At 45.0% G+C, this 26,004-nt stretch overlaps 25 non-coding genes across 25 annotated transcripts; all 25 read right to left on the reverse strand.

Moving 5' to 3' along the window:
• Nucleotides 1-5,112: 5,112 nt before the first annotated feature.
• On the reverse strand, nucleotides 5,113-5,184 carry trnae-uuc (transfer RNA glutamic acid (anticodon UUC)). Its single transcript has one exon. It is a non-coding gene; the product is annotated as a tRNA-Glu (tRNA).
• A 1,224-nt stretch (nucleotides 5,185-6,408) lies between these two features.
• Nucleotides 6,409-6,481, reverse strand: trnah-aug (transfer RNA histidin (anticodon AUG)). The gene has a single exon. It is a non-coding gene; the product is annotated as a tRNA-His (tRNA).
• Nucleotides 6,482-6,839: 358 nt separating this feature from the next.
• On the reverse strand, nucleotides 6,840-6,927 carry trnay-gua (transfer RNA tyrosine (anticodon GUA)). Its single transcript is given in 2 exon segments — nucleotides 6,840-6,875; nucleotides 6,891-6,927. It is a non-coding gene; the product is annotated as a tRNA-Tyr (tRNA).
• Nucleotides 6,928-7,130: 203 nt separating this feature from the next.
• trnae-uuc (transfer RNA glutamic acid (anticodon UUC)) lies at nucleotides 7,131-7,202 on the reverse strand. Its single transcript has one exon. It is a non-coding gene; the product is annotated as a tRNA-Glu (tRNA).
• Nucleotides 7,203-8,426: 1,224 nt separating this feature from the next.
• On the reverse strand, nucleotides 8,427-8,499 carry trnar-acg (transfer RNA arginine (anticodon ACG)). The gene has a single exon. It is a non-coding gene; the product is annotated as a tRNA-Arg (tRNA).
• A 372-nt stretch (nucleotides 8,500-8,871) lies between these two features.
• On the reverse strand, nucleotides 8,872-8,959 carry trnay-gua (transfer RNA tyrosine (anticodon GUA)). The gene is given in 2 exon segments: nucleotides 8,872-8,907; nucleotides 8,923-8,959. It is a non-coding gene; the product is annotated as a tRNA-Tyr (tRNA).
• A 203-nt stretch (nucleotides 8,960-9,162) lies between these two features.
• On the reverse strand, nucleotides 9,163-9,234 carry trnae-uuc (transfer RNA glutamic acid (anticodon UUC)). Its single transcript has one exon. It is a non-coding gene; the product is annotated as a tRNA-Glu (tRNA).
• Nucleotides 9,235-10,458: 1,224 nt separating this feature from the next.
• trnar-acg (transfer RNA arginine (anticodon ACG)) lies at nucleotides 10,459-10,531 on the reverse strand. Its single transcript has one exon. It is a non-coding gene; the product is annotated as a tRNA-Arg (tRNA).
• A 630-nt stretch (nucleotides 10,532-11,161) lies between these two features.
• trnae-uuc (transfer RNA glutamic acid (anticodon UUC)) lies at nucleotides 11,162-11,233 on the reverse strand. The gene has a single exon. It is a non-coding gene; the product is annotated as a tRNA-Glu (tRNA).
• A 1,224-nt stretch (nucleotides 11,234-12,457) lies between these two features.
• Nucleotides 12,458-12,530, reverse strand: trnar-acg (transfer RNA arginine (anticodon ACG)). The gene has a single exon. It is a non-coding gene; the product is annotated as a tRNA-Arg (tRNA).
• Nucleotides 12,531-12,838: 308 nt separating this feature from the next.
• On the reverse strand, nucleotides 12,839-12,926 carry trnay-gua (transfer RNA tyrosine (anticodon GUA)). The gene is given in 2 exon segments: nucleotides 12,839-12,874; nucleotides 12,890-12,926. It is a non-coding gene; the product is annotated as a tRNA-Tyr (tRNA).
• Nucleotides 12,927-13,129: 203 nt separating this feature from the next.
• On the reverse strand, nucleotides 13,130-13,201 carry trnae-uuc (transfer RNA glutamic acid (anticodon UUC)). The gene has a single exon. It is a non-coding gene; the product is annotated as a tRNA-Glu (tRNA).
• A 1,224-nt stretch (nucleotides 13,202-14,425) lies between these two features.
• On the reverse strand, nucleotides 14,426-14,498 carry trnah-aug (transfer RNA histidin (anticodon AUG)). Its single transcript has one exon. It is a non-coding gene; the product is annotated as a tRNA-His (tRNA).
• Nucleotides 14,499-14,732: 234 nt separating this feature from the next.
• Nucleotides 14,733-14,820, reverse strand: trnay-gua (transfer RNA tyrosine (anticodon GUA)). The gene is given in 2 exon segments: nucleotides 14,733-14,768; nucleotides 14,784-14,820. It is a non-coding gene; the product is annotated as a tRNA-Tyr (tRNA).
• A 203-nt stretch (nucleotides 14,821-15,023) lies between these two features.
• Nucleotides 15,024-15,095, reverse strand: trnae-uuc (transfer RNA glutamic acid (anticodon UUC)). Its single transcript has one exon. It is a non-coding gene; the product is annotated as a tRNA-Glu (tRNA).
• A 1,531-nt stretch (nucleotides 15,096-16,626) lies between these two features.
• On the reverse strand, nucleotides 16,627-16,714 carry trnay-gua (transfer RNA tyrosine (anticodon GUA)). Its single transcript is given in 2 exon segments — nucleotides 16,627-16,662; nucleotides 16,678-16,714. It is a non-coding gene; the product is annotated as a tRNA-Tyr (tRNA).
• Nucleotides 16,715-16,917: 203 nt separating this feature from the next.
• Nucleotides 16,918-16,989, reverse strand: trnae-uuc (transfer RNA glutamic acid (anticodon UUC)). The gene has a single exon. It is a non-coding gene; the product is annotated as a tRNA-Glu (tRNA).
• A 1,986-nt stretch (nucleotides 16,990-18,975) lies between these two features.
• Nucleotides 18,976-19,048, reverse strand: trnar-acg (transfer RNA arginine (anticodon ACG)). The gene has a single exon. It is a non-coding gene; the product is annotated as a tRNA-Arg (tRNA).
• Nucleotides 19,049-19,694: 646 nt separating this feature from the next.
• trnae-uuc (transfer RNA glutamic acid (anticodon UUC)) lies at nucleotides 19,695-19,766 on the reverse strand. Its single transcript has one exon. It is a non-coding gene; the product is annotated as a tRNA-Glu (tRNA).
• A 1,224-nt stretch (nucleotides 19,767-20,990) lies between these two features.
• trnah-aug (transfer RNA histidin (anticodon AUG)) lies at nucleotides 20,991-21,063 on the reverse strand. The gene has a single exon. It is a non-coding gene; the product is annotated as a tRNA-His (tRNA).
• Nucleotides 21,064-22,055: 992 nt separating this feature from the next.
• trnae-uuc (transfer RNA glutamic acid (anticodon UUC)) lies at nucleotides 22,056-22,127 on the reverse strand. The gene has a single exon. It is a non-coding gene; the product is annotated as a tRNA-Glu (tRNA).
• A 1,637-nt stretch (nucleotides 22,128-23,764) lies between these two features.
• Nucleotides 23,765-23,852, reverse strand: trnay-gua (transfer RNA tyrosine (anticodon GUA)). The gene is given in 2 exon segments: nucleotides 23,765-23,800; nucleotides 23,816-23,852. It is a non-coding gene; the product is annotated as a tRNA-Tyr (tRNA).
• Nucleotides 23,853-24,055: 203 nt separating this feature from the next.
• On the reverse strand, nucleotides 24,056-24,127 carry trnae-uuc (transfer RNA glutamic acid (anticodon UUC)). Its single transcript has one exon. It is a non-coding gene; the product is annotated as a tRNA-Glu (tRNA).
• Nucleotides 24,128-25,351: 1,224 nt separating this feature from the next.
• trnar-acg (transfer RNA arginine (anticodon ACG)) lies at nucleotides 25,352-25,424 on the reverse strand. Its single transcript has one exon. It is a non-coding gene; the product is annotated as a tRNA-Arg (tRNA).
• A 324-nt stretch (nucleotides 25,425-25,748) lies between these two features.
• trnay-gua (transfer RNA tyrosine (anticodon GUA)) lies at nucleotides 25,749-25,836 on the reverse strand. The gene is given in 2 exon segments: nucleotides 25,749-25,784; nucleotides 25,800-25,836. It is a non-coding gene; the product is annotated as a tRNA-Tyr (tRNA).
• Nucleotides 25,837-26,004: the final 168 nt, after the last annotated feature.

Raw genomic sequence — 26,004 nt, forward strand, 5'->3', positions numbered from 1 at the left:
ACAAGCTTGTGGGCCACTTTCCATAAATGTGGCCAGTGTGGGCGCAGGGTTTTGTAGTGGCCTGTTGCTTTTGGTGTGTGACTGTAACAATGTGATAATAATTTGGCAATACAAGAATCATCCGAAGGGACGGTTTACTGAAATATATAGTGTTGCATGCATTCAAGGGACATCACACATGGTTCAGTTTTTTGGCCAGAATCCTGTGATTGCTGAATTTATACCTCGAACTGGTAATTAAGGTCTTGTCCAGGTGAAAATACTTGTGTCATGCATCTGAAAACACACATGGCAACCGTTATCTAGAGGAAAAACTGCCTATCGTCGGTCTGTCAAGGTACAAAACTGACATGTTGTGAGGTTAATAATGAAAGTGAGACCAACTTTTAATCCGCAAAATTGCTGATTATTCGCTCGTTCAGTTTAATGCAGATTACAAATTATTCTCAATGTCCAGGTGGCAATTAGTGATAAGGCTTCAAAATGGCAAGCCTGTGACATCAAAACCACATGGCATTGCACCCTTCAAAGTAGTAAAGCGGTTACAGAGTAGCGATGAAATTGTTCATTCTAGAATCAACTGGCCCACCAGCCTGCATTTTGTGAGACGAATGGCAATACCAAAGCATGTCCATGTCTCCCCTAGACATCGGAATGGGTGTGCAGAATGTGCCTTTTTTGGAAAAAATAGAAGAATGCCTAGAGATTTGCCTTTTCTTTTGGACTTTGGAGAAAAAAAACACAACAACAAAATAAGCCGGAGAAAAACAAGCACAGAGCGAGCCAGCGAGGAGTCGAACCTAGAATCTTCTGATCTGTAGTCAGACGCGTTATCCATTGCGCCAAGGCCGGCGCCCATTAGTCGAGGTAAAGATCCTAAAAGACGCACAGGTACGCGAGTTCGCGGCCCGCTCCGACCAGTGATGGAATTCCTGGAATGTGTCCGTTTTGACGCTGCTGATGCACGCGTGCGTAATCATCATTATCCCCCGTAATTTAATCGAACGTAAATTCGTCCCCCGCACTTTAATTTGGGAACTTTCCAGGGTAAACAATCACGTTATGTACGTTTCATTCATACCGGACGCCGGAGGGCGCTCTCTCGCATTAAGTCCAAAACGCACTCGTAGAAGCACCAACTTGTGACCACTATGTGACGCACGCTACAGGAAATACCTTATGTGGACAAAGGCATCCAGCGGTCACTGAATAAAAAAAGCTGAAATGAATTGACAGATAAAACGTGAATATTCATTGCAAAAATACATGATTTGTGTTTTTGTGCATTTTCATAACAAAATACATGAATAACGCAGCGCTTACTGACACATTTTTTTCAGTATAATATATTATTTTTACAGTATAACATTATATTATATTATTATATTTTCTGACTTATTCTGGAAGTCCCTGTTTCTTTGTGTGTGTGTGTTTACTGTTATGTAATACTGGAATACTTAAAAAAATGTTTGTTTTTTTTGCAACTACAATTACAGTGAGAAATAGGCACAAAAACATTGTGAGTGCAAAGATTAATAACCCTTTTTATTTGCAAATATAAAGTCAATATATAAAATTATAACAACAGTGCAAATATATATACATGTACAAATATTGTGAGAATACAAATAGTGTGAGGGCAAATATTAACAACCCTTTTAATCTGCATATATATTTTAAAGCCAATAAAACATTTAGAACAGTAATGCAATTTTGTACAGTATACACCAAAAATGTTTACCACAATAATAAAATTTGTACATATCAGTGTAAAAATATAATAAATATCAAACCAAAACAAACATTTGCAGTGCAATTTTGACATCAGACTTAGAAAATAATAAGAATTAATAGTAAACAAAGACAAACATTTACCACAGCAGTACAATTATGACATATTTGCTTAAAAAAAAAAAGTAAATAAAAATTGTTTTTACCACTGTAGTGGACTTTTCATATATTAGCCAAAATAATAATAAAAAACATAAACATACCGTTTATATTATATATCTATCTTGGATGTGCTTGTAAGCACATGCTACCACAGTGAAGCGGGACACCCTCACTCCATCACAGTGCACCGCGTTTGGGTAGAGAGCACAGAGCCTTATGAAAATGGCCTCCACCACTCGGTTGCAGTCAGGCCACTGTGCAGGACTGTGAGCCCCAACGAAACACCTGCAAATTACAACAGAATACATATTATTAATGTAAGATTGTTTTCATTGTGTGATCTTATTTTTATTTTACCTTTCCTATGCTGTCTGTTTTGCTTTGTGTTGTCTAAATGTTCATTTATAATATGTGCGCATAGTTATGTTGTCTCTCTTTGTTTTGTTTTTAGATTGATGTTGAAATGTCATATCAATAAATCAGTTCTCTACTGTGTTGTGGAATAATTACAGGGTGTTGTTAGTCAGCAAGTCAGGTTTTTTTTCACAATAATGACTGCATATTATCCCACTTATTACATGGCTACTTACTAAAGTACAGTAAAAGACAAATTATTTGACTCAACATGATACAAAATGATTTTAATGATTTAAGAAATGATTGCCTTGTTTCTTCTAAATTAAATATTCCAGTGTACAGTTGGAACTGTGTTCATAGCAATGTAACATACTTAGCAACCTAATATATATAGTCAGAATAAAACGTAAATCACAACTAATAATTTATGTTGTAATCAGGCTAAGTTTGAACTTAACAGGCTACAGGAAGATAAGCTAGTCATGAAGGTGTCAGGTTTTACTAATTTAACTAGAAATCCTTACTAAACAAAAAAAGTTGTAGGTGATATTTCAGCCAGTTTCAGATATATATATATTTTATATAAAAAAATGTGTAGACCCTGTGTTTACTAAACGTAACATACCTTTTGCTGCTCTCCACACCTGGGGCCACAATCTTCTTAGTGGCCCTGAATCGTCCCTGTTTTAGGTTGGTTTGGTTACGTGGTGGGTAAATGGTCTTTTTCTTGTCATACTCCCCCAATGCCTGCCATAGGGAGATGATCTTGATGCACTCTTCTCCCGACAAAGCCAGACGGTGGTCTCTGAGGCTAACCAAAAACTCTGCCAAGTCCTACACGGCTCCATACCCCTCAATATTTTCAGGTCCAACCGAATCCTAAAATGAAAGATAATTTAGGAACTTTTGATAGCATCAGTGAATACAAATATTCACATGAAAGCACATCCAATGTAACCCAGATTATGCTTACACACATGTAAATGTACATAAAAAATAAACTGGACCCTTACATCATGTGAAGTGTTCTCTTCCAATGTTGGACGATCCGTTTCTGCAGATAATCGGTCCACTGGGGCAACATTAAAAAGGTAAATATTTATTTTAAATTTGTATTTATTCCTTTCAATGTGATAAATACAAATTTATAGTTAGTGTGATAACAAATACGAAACCTTTATGAATACTTTAGTAAAACTCACAGCTATGTGCTCCAGGAAAGAGTTGATTCAGCGTGCAGTGAGCTGCTGACAGGAGATGACACTGATGATGGAGGGACCACAAACAGTGACGACGTGGTGCTGTTTGCTGGAGGAGTTGGAAATGATGCAGCAGATGCTGCAGACACTGATGCGTGTGAAGAGGCAGCAGGTGTCCGTTCAGTGTCAAAGGTGGGGACAGTGATGTCCTGAAACTCCTCAAGTTCAGCATAACCTTCATCCACCTCTATACCAACCTCAGTAGTCTCTGACTCTTCAATGGCCAACTTGTAGTCCTGCAGAACTTTAGCAGTTTGCTGGTAAAGATATTCCACTCCAATAAGCTCACCTTTAAAATAGTAAAACATTGACAATTAGATAATATACCACAATATTATATTATAACTCAGTTCCTCAGTTTCCTTTGCAAATCATTAGCTAAAGATTAATTAAAGCTGACAACTGGAAGTTGAAGTGCATAGCTTTGGCCACTGTAGTAATTAACATATACATTTAAATCATTAGTTAATATAATGTTATTACTCAACTTATACATTAAAGTACATTTGACTGGTAACAATTTATTTATTACTTAATCTATTAATCATATAGAATGTTTATTAGTTGCTGATGTAGTAATCATTAATAAATGGTTTAAGTTAGTCCTTCATGAGTTTACATTAACTCGTGATTATCTGTGCATTCTTGAAGCATGAATTAATGCATATTTGTGCACCAGTATTGTAATTTTATTGATAAAAGACTCACTTACATTGCAAATGTTGGTTAGAAGTTAATCGATGACCGTTATCTTCTTCTTCTTCACCCGTGATCCTTAAATCTCCGGTAGTTTTTAATGTTATCAATTGATCTACTTACTACGAAGAATCGCGGATGAGGAACGGGCGCTGATTGGCAAATTCGCGGTTGCGATACGAGCGCTGATTGGCAAATTCGCGGTTGCGATACGAGCGCTGATTGGCTAAAACATAAGTTTCGTGGTTGCAGCCGGGAACGTGATTGGCTGTCATAACAAAGAATAACCACGACCTACAGGTGACATGGAGCGCCACTGGCCCACCAATAGTAAAGACCCCCGATTGTTACAGACTTGTTGGTTTTCGATGTGACGGTGGCAAGCATTGATGTCTGCTCATTCTCACCTTGTTATCAGGAGAACAGACTACCAGCCCTCCAGCCCACCAGCCCTCCAGCCCACCAGCCCACCAGCCCTCCAGCCCTCCAGCCCACCAGCCCTCCAGCCTACCATCCCTCCCTGGTGGTCTAGTGGTTAGGATTCGGCGCTCTCACCGCCGCGGCCCGGGTTCGATTCCCGGTCAGGGAAAGCTCTTTTGCCTTCCAATTGTGGACTGCGAATTCAAGCTCTGCTGACAGCTGTGAGAAAGCCAGCTCCAAACCAAAAAATTGGTGGGAACATGAAAAAAAACACCTCCTTCGAGCCGGAGTTAAACCAGCGACCTAAGGATGGCCAACACTCCAACCTACAGTCCTCCGCTCTACCAGCTGAGCTATCAAATGGGCTAAGGGCTAGTCAGAACCTCGACATATCAGGGTTCTGTAGCTCTACTGCTGGCCAAAAAGTCACTTCTGGTGCAGGAAGATTTGCTGGATTTTTGAGGAGGGAAGCAAAAAGGAGCATGCATTCCCATACCGGGAGTTGAACCCGGGCCGCCTGGGTGAAAACCAGGAATCCTAACCGCTAGACCATATGGGATTTGGACACTTTAAACTGGCCATGGGCTTCTGGCGCACTTTCCATACATGTGGTCAGCGTGGGCGCAGGACCTTGTAGTGGCCTGTTGCTTTAGTTCTGTGACTGTAACAATGTGATAATAATTTGGCAAAACAAGAATTATCCAAAAGGACGGTTTTCTGAATTATATAGTGTTGTATGCATTCAGGGAATCTGTTTTTTCACTCAACCCGGGGGTTCAGTGTATTTGGGCAGATTCCTGTGATTGCAGAATTGATTCCTCAAACTGGTAATTAAGCTCTTGTCCAAGTGAAAATACTCGTGTCATCCATTTGAAAACACACACGGCAACCTTTATCTAGAGGAAAAACTGGAGTCAACCCCTGGCTGCGTACGAGAAAACCAGGAATCCTAACTGCTAGACCATATGGGAACTGGCCAGCTTTAACTGGCCACAAGCTTGTGGGCCACTTTCCATAAATGTGGCCAGTGTGGGCGCAGGGTTTTGTAGTGGCCTGTTGCTTTTGGTGTGTGACTGTAACAATGTGATAATAATTTGGCAATACAAGAATCATCCGAAGGGACGGTTTACTGAAATATATAGTGTTGCATGCATTCAAGGGACATGTTTGTTGACTCACACATGGTTCAGTTTTTTGGCCAGAATCCTGTGATTGCTGAATTTATACCTCGAACTGGTAATTAAGGTCTTGTCCAGGTGAAAATACTTGTGTCATGCATCTGAAAACACACATGGCAACCGTTATCTAGAGGAAAAACTGCCTATCGTCGGTCTGTCAAGGTACAAAACTGACATGTTGTGAGGTTAATAATGAAAGTGAGACCAATTTTTAATCCGCAAAATTGCTGATTATTCGCTCGTTCAGTTTAATGCAGATTACAAATTATTCTCAATGTCCAGGTGGCAATTAGTGATAAGGCTTCAAAATGGCAAGCCTGTGACATCAAAACCACATGGCATTGCACCCTTCAAAGTAGTAAAGCGGTTACAGAGTAGCGATGAAATTGTTCATTCTAGAATCAACTGGCCCACCAGCCTGCATTTTGTGAGACGAAGGGCAATACCAAAGCATGTCCGTGTCTCCCCTAGACATCGGAATGGGTGTGCAGAATGTGCCTTTTTTTGGAAAAAATAGAAGAATGCCTAGAGAGTTGCCTTTTCTTTTGGACTTTGGAGAAAAAAAACACAACAACAAAATAAGCCGGAGAAAAACAAGCACAGAGCGAGCCAGCCAGGAGTCGAACCTAGAATCTTCTGATCCATAGTCAGACGCGTTATCCATTGCGCCACTGGCCCACCATTAAGCCCCCGATTGTTACAGACTTGTTGGTTTTCGATGTGACGGTGGCAAGCATTGATGTCTGCTCATTCTCACCTTGTTATCAAGAGAACAGACTACCAGCCCTCCAGCCCACCAGCCCACCAGCCCTCCAGCCCACCAGCCCTCCAGCCCACGAGCCCTCCAGCCCACTATCCCTCCCTGGTGGTCTAGTGGTTAGGATTCGGCGCTCTCACCGCCGCGGCCCGGGTTCGATTCCCGGTCAGGGAAAGCTCTTTTGCCTTCCAATTGTGGTCTGCGAATTCAAGCTCTGCTGACAGCTGTGAGAAAGCCAGCTCCAAGCCAAAACATTGGTGGGAACATGAAAAAAACACCTCCTTCGAGCCGGAGTTGAACCAGCGACCTAAGGATGGCCAACACTCCAACCTACAGTCCTCCGCTCTACCAGCTGAGCTATCGAAGGGGCTAAGGGCTAGTCCGAACCTCGACATATCAGGGTTCTGTAGCTCTACTGTTGGCCAAAAAGTTACTTCTGGTGCAGGAAGATTTGCTGGATCAGAACCTCGACATAACAGGGTTCTGTAGCTCTACTGCTGGCCAAAAAGTCACTTCTGGTGCAGGAAGATTTGCTGGATTTTTGAGGAGGGAAGCAAAAAGGAGCATGCATTCCCATACCGGGAGTTGAACCCGGGCCGCCTGGGTGAAAACCAGGAATCCTAACCGCTAGACCATATGGGATTTGGACACTTTAAACTGGCAATGGGCTTCTGCCGCACTTTCCATACATGTGGTCAGCGTGGGCGCAGGACCTTAAAGTGGCCTGTTGCTTTAGTTCTGTGACTGTAACAATGTGATAATAATTTGACAAAACAAGAATTATCCAAAAGGACGGTTTTCTGAATTATATAGTGTTGTATGCATTCAGGGAATCTGTTTTTTCACTCAACCCGGGGGTTCAGTGTATTTGGGCAGATTCCTGTGATTGCAGAATTGATTCCTCAAACTGGTAATTAAGCTCTTGTCCAAGTGAAAATACTCGTGTCATCCATTTGAAAACACACACGGCAACCTTTATCTAGAGGAAAAACTTGGGTCAACCCCTGGCTGCGTACGAGAAAACCAGGAATCCTAACTGCTAGACCATATGGGAACTGGCCAGCTTTAACTAGCCACAAGCTTGTGGGCCACTTTCCATAAATGTGGCCAGTGTGGGCGCAGGGTTTTGTAGTGGCCTGTTGCTTTTGGTGTGTGACTGTAACAATGTGATAATAATTTGGCAATACAAGAATCATCCGAAGGGACGGTTTACTGAAATATATAGTGTTGCATGCATTCAAGGGACATGTTTGTTGACTCACACATGGTTCAGTTTTTTGGCCAGAATCCTGTGATTGCTGAATTTATACATCGAACTGGTAATTAAGGTCTTGTCCAGGTGAAAATACTTCTGTCATGCATCTGAAAACACACATGGCAACCGTTATCTAGAGGAAAAACTGCCTATCGTCGGTCTGTCAAGGTACAAAACTGACATGTTGTGAGGTTAATAATGAAAGTGAGACCAATTTTTAATCCGCAAAATTGCTGATTATTCGCTCGTTCAGTTTAATGCAAATTACAAATTATTCTCAATGTCCAGGTGGCAATTAGTGATAAGGCTTCAAAATGGCAAGCCTGTGACATCAAAACCACATGGCATTGCACCCTTCAAAGTAGTAAAGCGGTTACAGAGTAGCGATGAAATTGTTCATTCTAGAATCAACTGGCCCACCAGCCTGCATTTTGTGAGACGAAGGGCAATACCAAAGCATGTCCGTGTCTCCCCTAGACATCGGAATGGGTGTGCAGAATGTGCCTTTTTTTGGAAAAAATAGAAGAATGCCTAGAGAGTTGCCTTTTCTTTTGGACTTTGGAGAAAAAAAACACAACAACAAAATAAGCCGGAGAAAAACAAGCACAGAGCGAGCCAGCCAGGAGTCGAACCTAGAATCTTCTGATCCGTAGTCAGACGCGTTATCCATTGCGCCACTGGCCCACCAATAGTAAAGACCCCCGATTGTTACAGACTTGTTGGTTTTCGATGTGACGGTGGCAAGCATTGATGTCTGCTCATTCTCACCTTGTTATCAAGAGAACAGACTACCAGCCCTCCAGCCCACCAGCCCACCAGTCCTCCAGCCCACCAGCCCACCAGCCCACCAGCCCACGAGCCCTCCAGTCCACCATCCCTCCCTGGTGGTCTAGTGGTTAGGATTCGGCGCTCTCACCGCCGCGGCCCGGGTTCGATTCCCGGTCAGTGAAAACTCTTTTGCCTTCCAATTGTGGTCTGCGAATTCAAGCTCTGCTGACAGCTGTGAGAAAGCCAGCTCCAAACCAAAAAATTGGTGGGAACATGAAAAAAAACACCTCCTTCGAGCCGGAGTTGAACCAGCGACCTAAGGATGGCCAACACTCCAACCTACAGTCCTCCGCTCTACCAGCTGAGCTATCGAAGGGGCTAAGGGCTAGTCAGAACCACGACATATCAGGGTTCTGTAGCTCTACTGCTGGCCAAAAAGTCACTTCTGGTGCAGGAAGATTTGCTGGATCAGAACCTCGACATATCAGGGTTCTGTAGCTCTACTGCTTGCCAAAAAGTCACTTCTGGTGCAGGAAGATTTGCTGGATTTTTGAGGAGGGAAGCAAAATGGAACATGCATTCCCATACCGGGAGTTGAACCCGGGCCGCCTGGGTGAAAACCAGGAATCCTAACCGCTAGACCATATGGGATTTGGACACTTTAAACTGGCCATGGGCTTCTGGCGCAATTTCCATACATGTGGTCAGCGTGGGCGCAGGACCTTGTAGTGGCCTGTTGCTTTAGTTCTGTGACTGTAACAATGTGATAATAATTTGGCAAAACAAGAATTATCCAAAAGGACGGTTTTCTGAATTATATAGTGTTGTATCCATTCAGGGAATCTGTTTTTTCACTCAACCCGGGGGTTCAGTGTATTTGGGCAGATTCCTGTGATTGCAGAATTGATTCCTCAAACTGGTAATTAAGCTCTTGTCCAAGTGAAAATACTCGTGTCATCCATTTGAAAACACACACGGCAACCTTTATCTAGAGGAAAAACTGGAGTCAACCCCTGGCTGCGTACGAGAAAACCAGGAATCCTAACTGCTAGACCATATGGGAACTGGCCAGCTTTAACTGGCCACAAGCTTGTGGGCCACTTTCCATAAATGTGGCCAGTGTGGGCGCAGGGTTTTGTAGTGGCCTGTTGCTTTTGGTGTGTGACTGTAACAATGTGATAATAATTTGGCAATACAAGAATCATCCGAAGGGACGGTTTACTGAAATATATAGTGTTGCATGCATTCAAGGGACATGTTTGTTGACTCACACATGGTTCAGTTTTTTGGCCAGAATCCTGTGATTGCTGAATTTATACCTCGAACTGGTAATTAAGGTCTTGTCCAGGTGAAAATACTTGTGTCATGCATCTGAAAACACACATGGCAACCGTTATCTAGAGGAAAAACTGCCTATCGTCGGTCTGTCAAGGTACAAAACTGACATGTTGTGAGGTTAATAATGAAAGTGAGACCAATTTTTAATCCGCAAAATTGCTGATTATTCGCTCGTTCAGTTTAATGCAGATTACAAATTATTCTCAATGTCCAGGTGGCAATTAGTGATAAGGCTTCAAAATGGCAAGCCTGTGACATCAAAACCACATGGCATTGCACCCTTCAAAGTAGTAAAGCGGTTACAGAGTAGCGATGAAATTGTTCATTCTAGAATCAACTGGCCCACCAGCCTGCATTTTGTGAGACGAATGGCAATACCAAAGCATGTCCGTGTCTCCCCTAGACATCGGAATGGGTGTGCAGAATGTGCCTTTTTTTGGAAAAAATAGAAGAATGCCTAGAGAGTTGCCTTTTCTTTTGGACTTTGGAGAAAAAAAACACAACAACAAAATAAGCCGGAGAAAAACAAGCACAGAGCGAGCCAGCCAGGAGTCGAACCTAGAATCTTCTGATCCGTAGTCAGACGCGTTATCCATTGCGCCACTGGCCCACCATTAGTAAAGACCCCCGATTGTTACAGACTTGTTGGTTTTCGATGTGACGGTGGCAAGCATTGATGTCTGCTCATTCTCACCTTGTTATCAGGAGAACAGACTACCAGCCCTCCAGCCCACCAGCCCACCAGGCCACCAGCCCACGAGCCCTCCATCCCTCCCTGGTGGTCTAGTGGTTAGGATTCGGCGCTCTCACCGCCGCGGCCCGGGTTCGATTCCCGGTCAGGGAAAGGTCTTTTGCCTTCCAATTGTGGACTGCGAATTCAAGCTCTGCTGACAGCTGTGAGAAAGCCAGCTCCAAGCCAAAACATTGGTGGGAACATGAAAAAAACACCTCCGTCGAGCCGGAGTTGAACCAGCGACCTAAGGATGGCCAACACTCCAACCTACGATCCTCCGCTCTACCAGCTGAGCTATCGAAGGGGCTAAGGGCTAGTCAGAACCTCGACATATCAGGGTTCTGTAGCTCTACTGCTGGCCAAAAAGTCACTTCTGGTGCAGGAAGATTTGCTGGATCAGAACCTCGACATATCAGGGTTCTGTAGCTCTACTGTTGGCCAAAAAGTCACTTCTGGTGCAGGAAGATTTGCTGGATTTTTGAGGAGGGAAGCAAAAAGGAGCATGCATTCCCATACCGGGAGTTGAACCCGGGCCGCCTGGGTGAAAACCAGGAATCCTAACCGCTAGACCATATGGGATTTGGACACTTTAAACTGGCCATGGGCTTCTGGCGCACTTTCCATACATGTGGTCAGCGTGGGCGCAGGACCTTGTAGTGGCCTGTTGCTTTAGTTCTGTGACTGTAACAATGTGATAATAATTTGGCAAAACAAGAATTATCCAAAAGGACGGTTTTCTGAATTATATAGTGTTGTATGCATTCAGGGAATCTGTTTTTTCACTCAACCCGGGGGTTCAGTGTATTTGGGCAGATTCCTGTGATTGCAGAATTGATTCCTCAAACTGGTAATTAAGCTCTTGTCCAAGTGAAAATACTCGTGTCATCCATTTGAAAACACACACGGCAACCTTTATCTAGAGGAAAAACTGGAGTCAACCCCTGGCTGCGTACGAGAAAACCAGGAATCCTAACTGCTAGACCATATGGGAACTGGCCAGCTTTAACTGGCCACAAGCTTGTGGGCCACTTTCCATAAATGTGGCCAGTGTGGGCGCAGGGTTTTGTAGTGGCCTGTTGCTTTTGGTGTGTGACTGTAACAATGTGATAATAATTTGGCAATACAAGAATCATCCGAAGGGACGGTTTACTGAAATATATAGTGTTGCATGCATTCAAGGGACATGTTTGTTGACTCACACATGGTTCAGTATTTTGGCCAGAATCCTGTGATTGCTGAATTTATACCTCGAACTGGTAATTAAGGTCTTGTCCAGGTGAAAATACTTGTGTCATGCATCTGAAAACACACATGGCAACCGTTATCTAGAGGAAAAACTGCCTATCGTCGGTCTGTCAAGGTACAAAACTGACATGTTGTGAGGTTAATAATGAAAGTGAGACCAACTTTTAATCCGCAAAATTGCTGATTATTCGCTCGTTCAGTTTAATGCAGATTACAAATTATTCTCAATGCCCAGGTGGCAATTAGTGATAAGGCTTCAAAATGGCAAGCCTGTGACATCAAAACCACATGGCATTGCACCCTTCAAAGTAGTAAAGCGGTTACAGAGTAGCGATGAAATTGTTCATTCTAGAATCAACTGGCCCACCAGCCTGCATTTTGTGAGACGAATGGCAATACCAAAGCATGTCCGTGTCTCCCCTAGACATCGGAATGGGTGTGCAGAATGTGCCTTTTTTTGGAAAAAATAGAAGAATGCCTAGAGAGTTGCCTTTTCTTTTGGACTTTGGAGAAAAAAAACACAACAACAAAATAAGCCGGAGAAAAACAAGCACAGAGCGAGCCAGCCAGGAGTCGAACCTAGAATCTTCTGATCCGTAGTCAGACGCGTTATCCATTGCGCCACTGGCCCACCATTAGTAGAGACGCCCGATTGTTACAGACTTGTTGGTTTTCGATGTGACGGTGGCAAGCATTGATGTCTGCTCATTCTCACCTTGTTATCAGGAGAACATACTACCAGCCCACCAGCCCACCAGCCCTCCCTGGTGGTCTAGTGGTTAGGATTCGGCGCTCTCACCGCCGCGGCCCGGGTTCGATTCCCGGTCAGGGAAAGCTCTTTTGCCTTCCAATTGTGGACTGCGAATTCAAGCTCTGCTGACAGCTGTGAGAAAGCCAGCTCCAAACCAAAAAATTGGTGGGAACATGAAAAAAAACACCTCCTTCGAGCCGGAGTTGAACCAGCGACCTAAGGATGGCCAACACTCCAACCTACAGTCCTCCGCTCTACCAGCTGAGCTATCGAAGGGGCTAAGGGCTAGTCAGAACCTCGACATATCAGGGTTCTGTAGCTCTACTGCTGGCCAAAAAGTCACTTCTGGTGCAGGAAGATTTGCTGGATCAGAACCTCGACATATCAGGGTTCTGTAGCTCTACTGTTGGCCAAAAAGTCACTTCTGGTGCAGGAAGATTTGCTGGATTTTTGAGGAGGGAAGCAAAAAGGAGCATGCATTCCCATACCGGGAGTTGAACCCGGGCCGCCTGGGTGAAAACCAGGAATCCTAACCGCTAGACCATATGGGATTTGGACACTTTAAACTGGCCACGGGCTTCTGGCGCACTTTCCATACATGTGGTCAGCGTGGGCGCAGGACCTTGTAGTGGCCTGTTGCTTTAGTTCTGTGACTGTAACAATGTGATAATAATTTGGCAAAACAAGAATTATCCAAAAGGACGGTTTTCTGAATTATATAGTGTTGTATGCATTCAGGGAATCTGTTTTTTCACTCAACCCGGGGGTTCAGTGTATTTGGGCAGATTCCTGTGATTGCAGAATTGATTCCTCAAACTGGTAATTAAGCTCTTGTCCAAGTGAAAATACTCGTGTCATCCATTTGAAAACACACACGGCAACCTTTATCTAGAGGAAAAACTGGAGTCAACCCCTGGCTGCGTACGAGAAAACCAGGAATCCTAACTGCTAGACCATATGGGAACTGGCCAGCTTTAACTGGCCACAAACTTGTGGGCCACTTTCCATAAATGTGGCCAGTGTGGGCGCAGGGTTTTGTAGTGGCCTGTTGCTTTTGGTGTGTGACTGTAACAATGTGATAATAATTTGGCAATACAAGAATCATCCGAAGGGACGGTTTACTGAAATATATAGTGTTGCATGCATTCAAGGGACATGTTTGTTGACTCACACATGGTTCAGTTTTTTGGCCAGAATCCTGTGATTGCTGAATTTATACCTCAAACTGGTAATTAAGGTCTTGTCCAGGTGAAAATACTTGTGTCATGCATCTGAAAACACACATGGCAACCGTTATCTAGAGGAAAAACTGCCTATCGTCGGTCTGTCAAGGTACAAAACTGACATGTTGTGAGGTTAATAATGAAAGTGAGACCAACTTTTAATCCGCAAAATTGCTGATTATTCGCTCGTTCAGTTTAATGCAGATTACAAATTATTCTCAATGCCCAGGTGGCAATTAGTGATAAGGCTTCAAAATGGCAAGCCTGTGACATCAAAACCACATGGCATTGCACCCTTCAAAGTAGTAAAGCGGTTACAGAGTAGCGATGAAATTGTTCATTCTAGAATCAACTGGCCCACCAGCCTGCATTTTGTGAGACGAATGGCAATACCAACGCATGTCCGTGTCTCCCCTAGACATCGGAATGGGTGTGCAGAATGTGCCTTTTTTTGGAAAAAATAGAAGAATGCCTAGAGAGTTGCCTTTTCTTTTGGACTTTGGAGAAAAAAAACACAACAACAAAATAAGCCGGAGAAAAACAAGTACAGAGCGAGCCAGCCAGGAGTCGAACCTAGAATCTTCTGATCCATAGTCAGACGCGTTATCCATTGCGCCACTAGCCCACCAATAGTAAAGACCCCCGATTGTTACAGCCCACGAGCCCTCCAGCCCTCCATCCCTCCCTGGTGGTCTAGTGGTTAGGATTCGGCACTCTCACTTTAGCGGCCCAGGTTCGATTCCCGGTCAGGGAAAGCTCTTTTGCCTTCCAATTGTGGACTGCGAATTAAAGCTCTGCTGACAGCTGTGAGAAAGCCAGCTCCAAGCCAAAACATTGGTGGGAACATGAAAAAAACACCTCCTTCGAGCCGGAGTTGAACCAGCGACCTAAGGATGGCCAACACTCCAACCTACAGTCCTCCGCTCTACCAGCTGAGCTATCGAAGGGGCTTAGGGCTAGTCAGAACCTCGACATATCAGGGTTCTGTAGCTCTACTGCTGGCCAAAAAGTCACTTCTGGTGCAGGAAGATTTGCTGGATCAGAACCTCGACATATCAGGGTTCTGTAGCTCTACTGTTGGCCAAAAAGTCACTTCTGGTGCAGGAAGATTTGCTGGATTTTTGAGGAGGGAAGCAAAAAGGAGCATGCATTCCCATACCGGGAGTTGAACCCGGGCCGCCTGGGTGAAAACCAGGAATCCTAACCGCTAGACCATATGGGATTTGGACACTTTAAACTGGCCACGGGCTTCTGGCGCACTTTCCATACATGTGGTCAGCGTGGGCGCAGGACCTTGTAGTGGCCTGTTGCTTTAGTTCTGTGACTGTAACAATGTGATAATAATTTGGCAAAACAAGAATTATCCAAAAGGACGGTTTTCTGAATTATATAGTGTTGTATGCATTCAGGGAATCTGTTTTTTCACTCAACCCGGGGGTTCAGTGTATTTGGGCAGATTCCTGTGATTGCAGAATTGATTCCTCAAACTGGTAATTAAGCTCTTGTCCAAGTGAAAATACTCGTGTCATCCATTTGAAAACACACACGGCAACCTTTATCTAGAGGAAAAACTGGAGTCAACCCCTGGCTGCGTACGAGAAAACCAGGAATCCTAACTGCTAGACCATATGGGAACTGGCCAGCTTTAACTGGCCACAAACTTGTGGGCCACTTTCCATAAATGTGGCCAGTGTGGGCGCAGGGTTTTGTAGTGGCCTGTTGCTTTTGGTGTGTGACTGTAACAATGTGATAATAATTTGGCAATACAAGAATCATCCGAAGGGACGGTTTACTGAAATATATAGTGTTGCATGCATTCAAGGGACATGTTTGTTGACTCACACATGGTTCAGTTTTTTGGCCAGAATCCTGTGATTGCTGAATTTATACCTCGAACTGGTAATTAAGGTCTTGTCCAGGTGAAAATACTTGTGTCATGCATCTGAAAACACACATGGCAACCGTTATCTAGAGGAAAAACTGCCTATCGTCGGTCTGTCAAGGTACAAAACTGACATGTTGTGAGGTTAATAATGAAAGTGAGACCAACTTTTAATCCGCAAAATTGCTGATTATTCGCTCGTTCAGTTTAATGCAGATTACAAATTATTCTCAATGCCCAGGTGGCAATTAGTGATAAGGCTTCAAAATGGCAAGCCTGTGACATCAAAACCACATGGCATTGCACCCTTCAAAGTAGTAAAGCGGTTACAGAGTAGCGATGAAATTGTTCATTCTAGAATCAACTGGCCCACCAGCCTGCATTTTGTGAGACGAATGGCAATACCAACGCATGTCCGTGTCTCCCCTAGACATCGGAATGGGTGTGCAGAATGTGCCTTTTTTTGGAAAAAATAGAAGAATGCCTAGAGAGTTGCCTTTTCTTTTGGACTTTGGAGAAAAAAAACACAACAACAAAATAAGCCGGAGAAAAACAAGCACAGAGCGAGCCAGCCAGGAGTCGAACCTAGAATCTTCTGATCCGTAGTCAGACGCGTTATCCATTGCGCCACTAGCCCACCAATAGTAAAGACCCCCGATTGTTACAGCCCACGAGCCCTCCAGCCCTCCATCCCTCCCTGGTGGTCTAGTGGTTAGGATTCGGCACTCTCACTTTAGCGGCCCAGGTTCGATTCCCGGTCAGGGAAAGCTCTTTTGCCTTCCAATTGTGGACTGCGAATTAAAGCTCTGCTGACAGCTGTGAGAAAGCCAGCTCCAAGCCAAAACATTGGTGGGAACATGAAAAAAACACCTCCTTCGAGCCGGAGTTGAACCAGCGACCTAAGGATGGCCAACACTCCAACCTACAGTCCTCCGCTCTACCAGCTGAGCTATCGAAGGGGCTAAGGGCTAGTCAGAACCTCGACATATCAGGGTTCTGTAGCTCTACTGCTGGCCAAAAAGTCACTTCTGGTGCAGGAAGATTTGCTGGATCAGAACCTCGACATATCAGGGTTCTGTAGCTCTACTGCTGGCCAAAAAGTCACTTCTGGTGCAGGAAGATTTGCTGGATTTTTGAGGAGGGAAGCAAAAAGGAGCATGCATTCCCATACCGGGAGTTGAACCCGGGCCGCCTGGGTGAAAACCAGGAATCCTAACCGCTAGACCATATGGGATTTGGACACTTTAAACTGGCCATGGGCTTCTGGCGCACTTTCCATACATGTGGTCAGCGTGGGCGCAGGACCTTGTAGTGGCCTGTTGCTTTAGTTCTGTGACTGTAACAATGTGATAATAATTTGGCAAAACAAGAATTATCCAAAAGGACGGTTTTCTGAATTATATAGTGCTGTATGCATTCAGGGAATCTGTTTTTTCACTCAACCCGGGGTTTCAGTGTATTTGGGCAGATTCCTGTGATTGCAGAATTGATTCCTCAAACTGGTAATTAAGCTCTTGTCCAAGTGAAAATACTTGTGTCATCCATTTGAAAACACACACGGCAACCTTTATCTAGAGGAAAAACTGGAGTCAACCCCTGGCTGCGTACGAGAAAACCAGGAATCCTAACTGCTAGACCATATGGGAACTGCTGACAGCTGTGAGAAAGCCAGCTCCAAGCCAAAACATTGGTGGGAACATGAAAAAAACACCTCCTTCGAGCCGGAGTTGAACCAGCGACCTAAGGATGGCCAACACTCCAACCTACAGTCCTCCGCTCTTCCAGCTGAGCTATCGAAGGGGCTAAAGGCTAGTCAGAACCTCGACATATCAGGGTTCTGTAGCTCTACTGCTGGCCAAAAAGTCACTTCTGGTGCAGGAAGATTCGCTGGATTTTTGAGGAGGGAAGCAAAAAGGAGCATGCATTCCCATACCGGGAGTTGAACCCGGGCCGCTTGGGTGAAAACCAGGAATCCTAACCGCTAGACCATATGGGATTTGGACACTTTAAACTGGCCATGGGCTTCTGGCGCACTTTCCATACATGTGGTCAGCGTGGGCGAAGGACCTTGTAGTGGCCTGTTGCTTTAGTTCTGTGACTGTAACAATGTGATAATAATTTGGCAAAACAAGAATTATCCAAAAGGACGGTTTTCTGAATTATATAGTGTTGTATGCATTCAGGGAATCTGTTTTTTCACTCAACCCGGGGGTTCAGTGTATTTGGGCAGATTCCTGTGATTGCAGAATTGATTCCTCAAACTGGTAATTAAGCTCTTGTCCAAGTGAAAATACTCGTGTCATCCATTTGAAAACACACACGGCAACCTTTATCTAGAGGAAAAACTGGAGTCAACCCCTGGCTGCGTACGAGAAAACCAGGAATCCTAGCTGCTAGACCATATGGGAACTGGCCAGCTTTAACTGGCCACAAGCTTGTGGGCCACTTTCCATAAATGTGGCCAGTGTGGGCGCAGGGTTTTGTAGTGGCCTGTTGCTTTTGGTGTGTGACTGTAACAATGTGATAATAATTTGGCAATACAAGAATCATCCGAAGGGACGGTTTACTGAAATATATAGTGTTGCATGCATTCAAGGGACATGTTTGTTGACTCACACATGGTTCAGTTTCTTGGCCAGAATCCTGTGATTGCTGAAATTATACCTCGAACTGGTAATTAAGGTCTTGTCCAGGTGAAAATACTTGTGTCATGCATCTGAAAACACATATGGCAACCGTTATCTAGAGGAAAAACTGCCTATCGTCGGTCTGTCAAGGTACAAAACTGACATGTTGTGAGGTTAATAATGAAAGTGAGACCAACTTTTAATCCGCAAAATTGCTGATTATTCGCTCGTTCAGTTTAATGCAGATTACAAATTATTCTCAATGCCCAGGTGGCAATTAGTGATAAGGCTTCAAAATGGCAAGCCTGTGACATCAAAACCACATGGCATTGCACCCTTCAAAGTAGTAAAGCGGTTACAGAGTAGCGATGAAATTGTTCATTCTAGAATCAACTGGCCCACCAGCCTGCATTTTGTGAGACGAATGGCAATACCAAAGCATGTCCGTGTCTCCCCTAGACATCGGAATGGGTGTGCAGAATGTGCCTTTTTTTGGAAAAAATAGAAGAATGCCTAGAGAGTTGCCTTTTCTTTTGGACTTTGGAGAAAAAAAACACAACAACAAAATAAGCCGGAGAAAAACAAGCACAGAGCGAGCCAGCCAGGAGTCGAACCTAGAATCTTCTGATCCGTAGTCAGACGCGTTATCCATTGCGCCACTGGCCCACCAAAAGTAAAGACCCCCGATTGTTACAGACTTGTTGGTTTTCGATGTGACGGTGGCAAGCATTGATGTCTGCTCATTCTCACCTTGTTATCAGGAGAACAGACTACCAGCCCTCCAGCCCTCCAGCCCACCAGCCCAGCAGCCCAGCAGCCCACGAGCCCTCCAGCCCACCATCCCTCCCTGGTGGTCTAGTGGTTAGGATTCGGCGCTCTCACCGCCGCGGCCCGGGTTCGATTCCCGGTCAGGGAAAGCTCTTTTGCCTTCCAATTGTGGACTGCGAATTCAAGCTCTGCTGACAGCTGTGAGAAAGCCAGCTCCAAGCCAAAACATTGGTGGGAACATGAAAAAAACACCTCCTTCGAGCCAGAGTTGAACCAGCGACCTAAGGATGGCCAACACTCCAACCTACGATCCTCCGCTCTACCAGCTGAGCTATCGAAGGGGCTAAGGGCTAGTCAGAACCTCGACATATCAGGGTTCTGTAGCTCTACTGCTGGCCAAAAAGTCACTTCTGGTGCAGGAAGATTTGCTGGATCAGAACCTCGACATATCAGGGTTCTGTAGCTCTACTGTTGGCCAAAAAGTCACTTCTGGTGCAGGAAGATTTGCTGGATTTTTGAGGAGGGAAGCAAAAAGGAGCATGCATTCCCATACCGGGAGTTGAACCCGGGCCGCCTGGGTGAAAACCAGGAATCCTAACCGCTAGACCATATGGGATTTGGACACTTTAAACTGGCCATGGGCTTCTGGCGCACTTTCCATACATGTGGTCAGCGTGGGCGCAGGACCTTGTAGTGGCCTGTTGCTTTAGTTCTGTGACTGTAACAATGTGATAATAATTTGGCAAAACAAGAATTATCCAAAAGGACGGTTTTCTGAATTATATAGTGTTGTATGCATTCAGGGAATCTGTTTTTTCACTCAACCCGGGGGTTCAGTGTATTTGGGCAGATTCCTGTGATTGCAGAATTGATTCCTCAAACTGGTAATTAAGCTCTTGTCCAAGTGAAAATACTCGTGTCATCCATTTGAAAACACACACGGCAACCTTTATCTAGAGGAAAAACTGGAGTCAACCCCTGGCTGCGTACGAGAAAACCAGGAATCCTAACTGCTAGACCATATGGGAACTGGCCAGCTTTAACTGGCCACAAGCTTGTGGGCCACTTTCCATAAATGTGGCCAGTGTGGGCGCAGGGTTTTGTAGTGGCCTGTTGCTTTTGGTGTGTGACTGTAACAATGTGATAATAATTTGGCAATACAAGAATCATCCGAAGGGACGGTTTACTGAAATATATAGTGTTGCATGCATTCAAGGGACATGTTTGTTGACTCACACATGGTTCAGTATTTTGGCCAGAATCCTGTGATTGCTGAATTTATACCTCGAACTGGTAATTAAGGTCTTGTCCAGGTGAAAATACTTGTGTCATGCATCTGAAAACACACATGGCAACCGTTATCTAGAGGAAAAACTGCCTATCGTCGGTCTGTCAAGGTACAAAACTGACATGTTGTGAGGTTAATAATGAAAGTGAGACCAACTTTTAATCCGCAAAATTGCTGATTATTCGCTCGTTCAGTTTAATGCAGATTACAAATTATTCTCAATGCCCAGGTGGCAATTAGTGATAAGGCTTCAAAATGGCAAGCCTGTGACATCAAAACCACATGGCATTGCACCCTTCAAAGTAGTAAAGCGGTTACAGAGTAGCGATGAAATTGTTCATTCTAGAATCAACTGGCCCACCAGCCTGCATTTTGTGAGACGAATGGCAATACCAAAGCATGCCCGTGTCTCCCCTAGACATCGGAATGGGTGTGCAGAATGTGCCTTTTTTTGGAAAAAATAGAAGAATGCCTAGAGAGTTGCCTTTTCTTTTGGACTTTGGAGAAAAAAAACACAACAACAAAATAAGCCGGAGAAAAACAAGCACAGAGCGAGCCAGCCAGGAGTCGAACCTAGAATCTTCTGATCCATAGTCAGACACGTTATCCATTGCGCCACTGGCCCACCATTAGTAGAGACCCCCGATTGTTACAGACTTGTTGGTTTTCGATGTGACGGTGGCAAGCATTGATGTCTGCTCATTCTCACCTTGTTATCAGGAGAACATACTACCAGCCCACCAGCCCACCAGCCCTCCAGCCCACCAGCCCACCAGCCCTCCAGCCCACCAGCCCTCCCTGGTGGTCTAGTGGTTAGGATTCGGCGCTCTCACCGCCGCGGCCCGGGTTCGATTCCCGGTCAGGGAAAGCTCTTTTGCCTTCCAATTGTGGACTGCGAATTCAAGCTCTGCTGACAGCTGTGAGAAAGCCAGCTCCAAACCAAAAAATTGGTGGGAACATGAAAAAAAACACCTCCTTCGAGCCGGAGTTGAACCAGCGACCTAAGGATGGCCAACATTTTGGGAAGTCGTGGCCTAATGGTTAGAGGGTTGGACTCCCAATCGAAGGGTTGTGAGTTCTAGTCTCGGGCCGGACGGAATTGTGGGTGGGGGGAGTGCATGTACAGTTCTCTCTCCACCTTCAATACCTCGACTTAGGTGCCCTTGAGCAAGGCATCGAACCCCCAACTGCTCCCCGGGCGCCGCAGCATAAATGGCTGCCCACTGCTCCGGGTGTGTGCTCACAGTGTGTGTGTGTGTGTTCACTGCTCTGTGTGTGTGCATTTCGGATGGGTTAAATGCAGAGCACAAATTCTGAGTAAGGGTCACCATACTTGGCTGAATGTCACTTCACTTTCACTTTCACTTTCACTCCAACCTACAGTCCTCCGCTCTACCAGCTGAGCTATCGAAGGGGCTAAGGGCTAGTCAGAACCTCGACATATCAGGGTTCTGTAGCTCTACTGCTGGCCAAAAAGTCACTTCTGGTGCAGGAAGATTTACTGGATCAGAACCTCGACATATCAGGGTTCTGTAGCTCTACTGTTGGCCAAAAAGTCACTTCTGGTGCAGGAAGATTTGCTGGATTTTTGAGGAGGGAAGCAAAAAGGAGCATGCATTCCCATACCGGGAGTTGAACCCGGGCCGCCTGGGTGAAAACCAGGAATCCTAACCGCTAGACCATATGGGATTTGGACACTTTAAACTGGCCATGGGCTTCTGGCGCACTTTCCATACATGTGGTCAGCGTGGGCGCAGGACCTTGTAGTGGCCTGTTGCTTTAGTTCTGTGACTGTAACAATGTGATAATAATTTGGCAAAACAAGAATTATCCAAAAGGACGGTTTTCTGAATTATATAGTGTTGTATGCATTCAGGGAATCTGTTTTTTCACTCAACCCGGGGGTTCAGTGTATTTGGGCAGATTCCTGTGATTGCAGAATTGATTCCTCAAACTGGTAATTAAGCTCTTGTCCAAGTGAAAATACTCGTGTCATCCATTTGAAAACACACACGGCAACCTTTATCTAGAGGAAAAACTGGAGTCAACCCCTGGCTGCGTACGAGAAAACCAGGAATCCTAACTGCTAGACCATATGGGAACTGGCCAGCTTTAACTGGCCACAAGCTTGTGGGCCACTTTCCATAAATGTGGCCAGTGTGGGCGCAGGGTTTTGTAGTGGCCTGTTGCTTTTGGTGTGTGACTGTAACAATGTGATAATAATTTGGCAATACAAGAATCATCCGAAGGGACGGTTTACTGAAATATATAGTGTTGCATGCATTCAAGGGACATGTTTGTTGACTCACACATGGTTCAGTATTTTGGCCAGAATCCTGTGATTGCTGAATTTATACCTCGAACTGGTAATTAAGGTCTTGTCCAGGTGAAAATACTTGTGTCATGCATCTGAAAACACACATGGCAACCGTTATCTAGAGGAAAAACTGCCTATCGTCGGTCTGTCAAGGTACAAAACTGACATGTTGTGAGGTTAATAATGAAAGTGAGACCAACTTTTAATCCGCAAAATTGCTGATTATTCGCTCGTTCAGTTTAATGCAGATTACAAATTATTCTCAATGCCCAGGTGGCAATTAGTGATAAGGCTTCAAAATGGCAAGCCTGTGACATCAAAACCACATGGCATTGCACCCTTCAAAGTAGTAAAGCGGTTACAGAGTAGCGATGAAATTGTTCATTCTAGAATCAACTGGCCCACCAGCCTGCATTTTGTGAGACGAATGGCAATACCAAAGCATGTCCGTGTCTCCCCTAGACATCGGAATGGGTGTGCAGAATGTGCCTTTTTTTGGAAAAAATAGAAGAATGCCTAGAGAGTTGCCTTTTCTTTTGGACTTTGGAGAAAAAAAACACAACAACAAAATAAGCCGGAGAAAAACAAGCACAGAGCGAGCCAGCAAGGAGTCGAACCTAGAATCTTCTGATCCGTAGTCAGACGCGTTATCCATTGCGCCACTGGCCCACCATTAGTAGAGACCCCCGATTGTTACAGACTTGTTGGCTTTCGATGTGACGGTGGCAAGCATTGATGTCTGCTCATTCTCACCTTGTTATCAGGAGAACATACTACCAGCCCACCAGCCCACCAGCCCTCCAGCCCACCAGCCCTCCAGCCCACCAGCCCTCCCTGGTGGTCTAGTGGTTAGGATTCGGCGCTCTCACCGCCGCGGCCCGGGTTCGATTCCCGGTCAGGGAAAGCTCTTTTGCCTTCCAATTGTGGACTGCGAATTCAAGCTCTGCTGACAGCTGTGAGAAAGCCAGCTCCAAACCAAAAAATTGGTGGGAACATGAAAAAAAACACCTCCTTCGAGCCGGAGTTGAACCAGCGACCTAAGGATGGCCAACACTCCAACCTACAGTCCTCCGCTCTACCAGCTGAGCTATCGAAGGGGCTAAGGGCTAGTCAGAACCTCGACATATCAGGGTTCTGTAGCTCTACTGCTGGCCAAAAAGTCACTTCTGGTGCAGGAAGATTTGCTGGATCAGAACCTCGACATATCAGGGTTCTGTAGCTCTACTGTTGGCCAAAAAGTCACTTCTGGTGCAGGAAGATTTGCTGGATTTTTGAGGAGGGAAGCAAAAAGGAGCATGCATTCCCATACCGGGAGTTGAACCCGGGCCGCCTGGGTGAAAACCAGGAATCCTAACCGCTAGACCATATGGGATTTGGACACTTTAAACTGGCCATGGGCTTCTGGCGCACTTTCCATACATGTGGTCAGCGTGGGCGCAGGACCTTGTAGTGGCCTGTTGCTTTAGTTCTGTGACTGTAACAATGTGATAATAATTTGGCAAAACAAGAATTATCCAAAAGTACGGTTTTCTGAATTATATAGTGTTGTATGCATTCAGGGAATCTGTTTTTTCACTCAACCCGGGGGTTCAGTGTATTTGGGCAGATTCCTGTGATTGCAGAATTGATTCCTCAAACTGGTAATTAAGCTCTTGTCCAAGTGAAAATACTCGTGTCATCCATTTGAAAACACACACGGCAACCTTTATCTAGAGGAAAAACTGGAGTCAACCCCTGGCTGCGTACGAGAAAACCAGGAATCCTAACTGCTAGACCATATGGGAACTGGCCAGCTTTAACTGGCCACAAGCTTGTGGGCCACTTTCCATAAATGTGGCCAGTGTGGGCGCAGGGTTTTGTAGTGGCCTGTTGCTTTTGGTGTGTGACTGTAACAATGTGATAATAATTTGGCAATACAAGAATCATCCGAAGGGACGGTTTACTGAAATATATAGTGTTGCATGCATTCAAGGGACATGTTTGTTGACTCACACATGGTTCAGTATTTTGGCCAGAATCCTGTGATTGCTGAATTTATACCTCGAACTGGTAATTAAGGTCTTGTCCAGGTGAAAATACTTGTGTCATGCATCTGAAAACACACATGGCAACCGTTATCTAGAGGAAAAACTGCCTATCGTCGGTCTGTCAAGGTACAAAACTGACATGTTGTGAGGTTAATAATGAAAGTGAGACCAACTTTTAATCCGCAAAATTGCTGATTATTCGCTCGTTCAGTTTAATGCAGATTACAAATTATTCTCAATGCCCAGGTGGCAATTAGTGATAAGGCTTCAAAATGGCAAGCCTGTGACATCAAAACCACATGGCATTGCACCCTTCAAAGTAGTAAAGCGGTTACAGAGTAGCGATGAAATTGTTCATTCTAGAATCAACTGGCCCACCAGCCTGCATTTTGTGAGACGAATGGCAATACCAAAGCATGCCCGTGTCTCCCCTAGACATCGGAATGGGTGTGCAGAATGTGTCTTTTTTTGGAAAAAATAGAAGAATGCCTAGAGAGTTGCCTTTTCTTTTGGACTTTGGAGAAAAAAAACACAACAACAAAATAAGCCGGAGAAAAACAAGCACAGAGCGAGCCAGCCAGGAGTCGAACCTAGAATCTTCTGATCCGTAGTCAGACGCGTTATCCATTGCGCCACTGGCCCACCATTAGTAGAGACCCCCGATTGTTACAGACTTGTTGGTTTTCGATGTGACGGTGGCAAGCATTGATGTCTGCTCATTCTCACCTTGTTATCAGGAGAACATACTACAAGCCCACCAGCCCACCAGCCCTCCAGCCCACCAGCCCTCCCTGGTGGTCTAGTGGTTAGGATTCGGCGCTCTCACCGCCGCAGCCCGGGTTCGATTCCCGGTCAGGGAAAGCTCTTTTGCCTTCCAATTGTGGACTGCGAATTCAAGCTCTGCTGACAGCTGTGAGAAAGCCAGCTCCAAACCAAAAAATTGGTGGGAACATGAAAAAAAACACCTCCTTCGAGCCGGAGTTGAACCAGCGACCTAAGGATGGCCAACACTCCAACCTACAGTCCTCCGCTCTACCAGCTGAGCTATCGAAGGGGCTAAGGGCTAGTCAGAACCTCGACATATCAGGGTTCTGTAGCTCTACTGCTGGCCAAAAAGTCACTTCTGGTGCAGGAAGATTTGCTGGATCAGAACCTCGACATATCAGGGTTCTGTAGCTCTACTGTTGGCCAAAAAGTCACTTCTGGTGCAGGAAGATTTGCT

Source organism: Carassius gibelio, chromosome A11 (genome assembly GCF_023724105.1).
Source record: "Carassius gibelio isolate Cgi1373 ecotype wild population from Czech Republic chromosome A11, carGib1.2-hapl.c, whole genome shotgun sequence".
NCBI lineage: Eukaryota > Metazoa > Chordata > Actinopteri > Cypriniformes > Cyprinidae > Carassius > Carassius gibelio.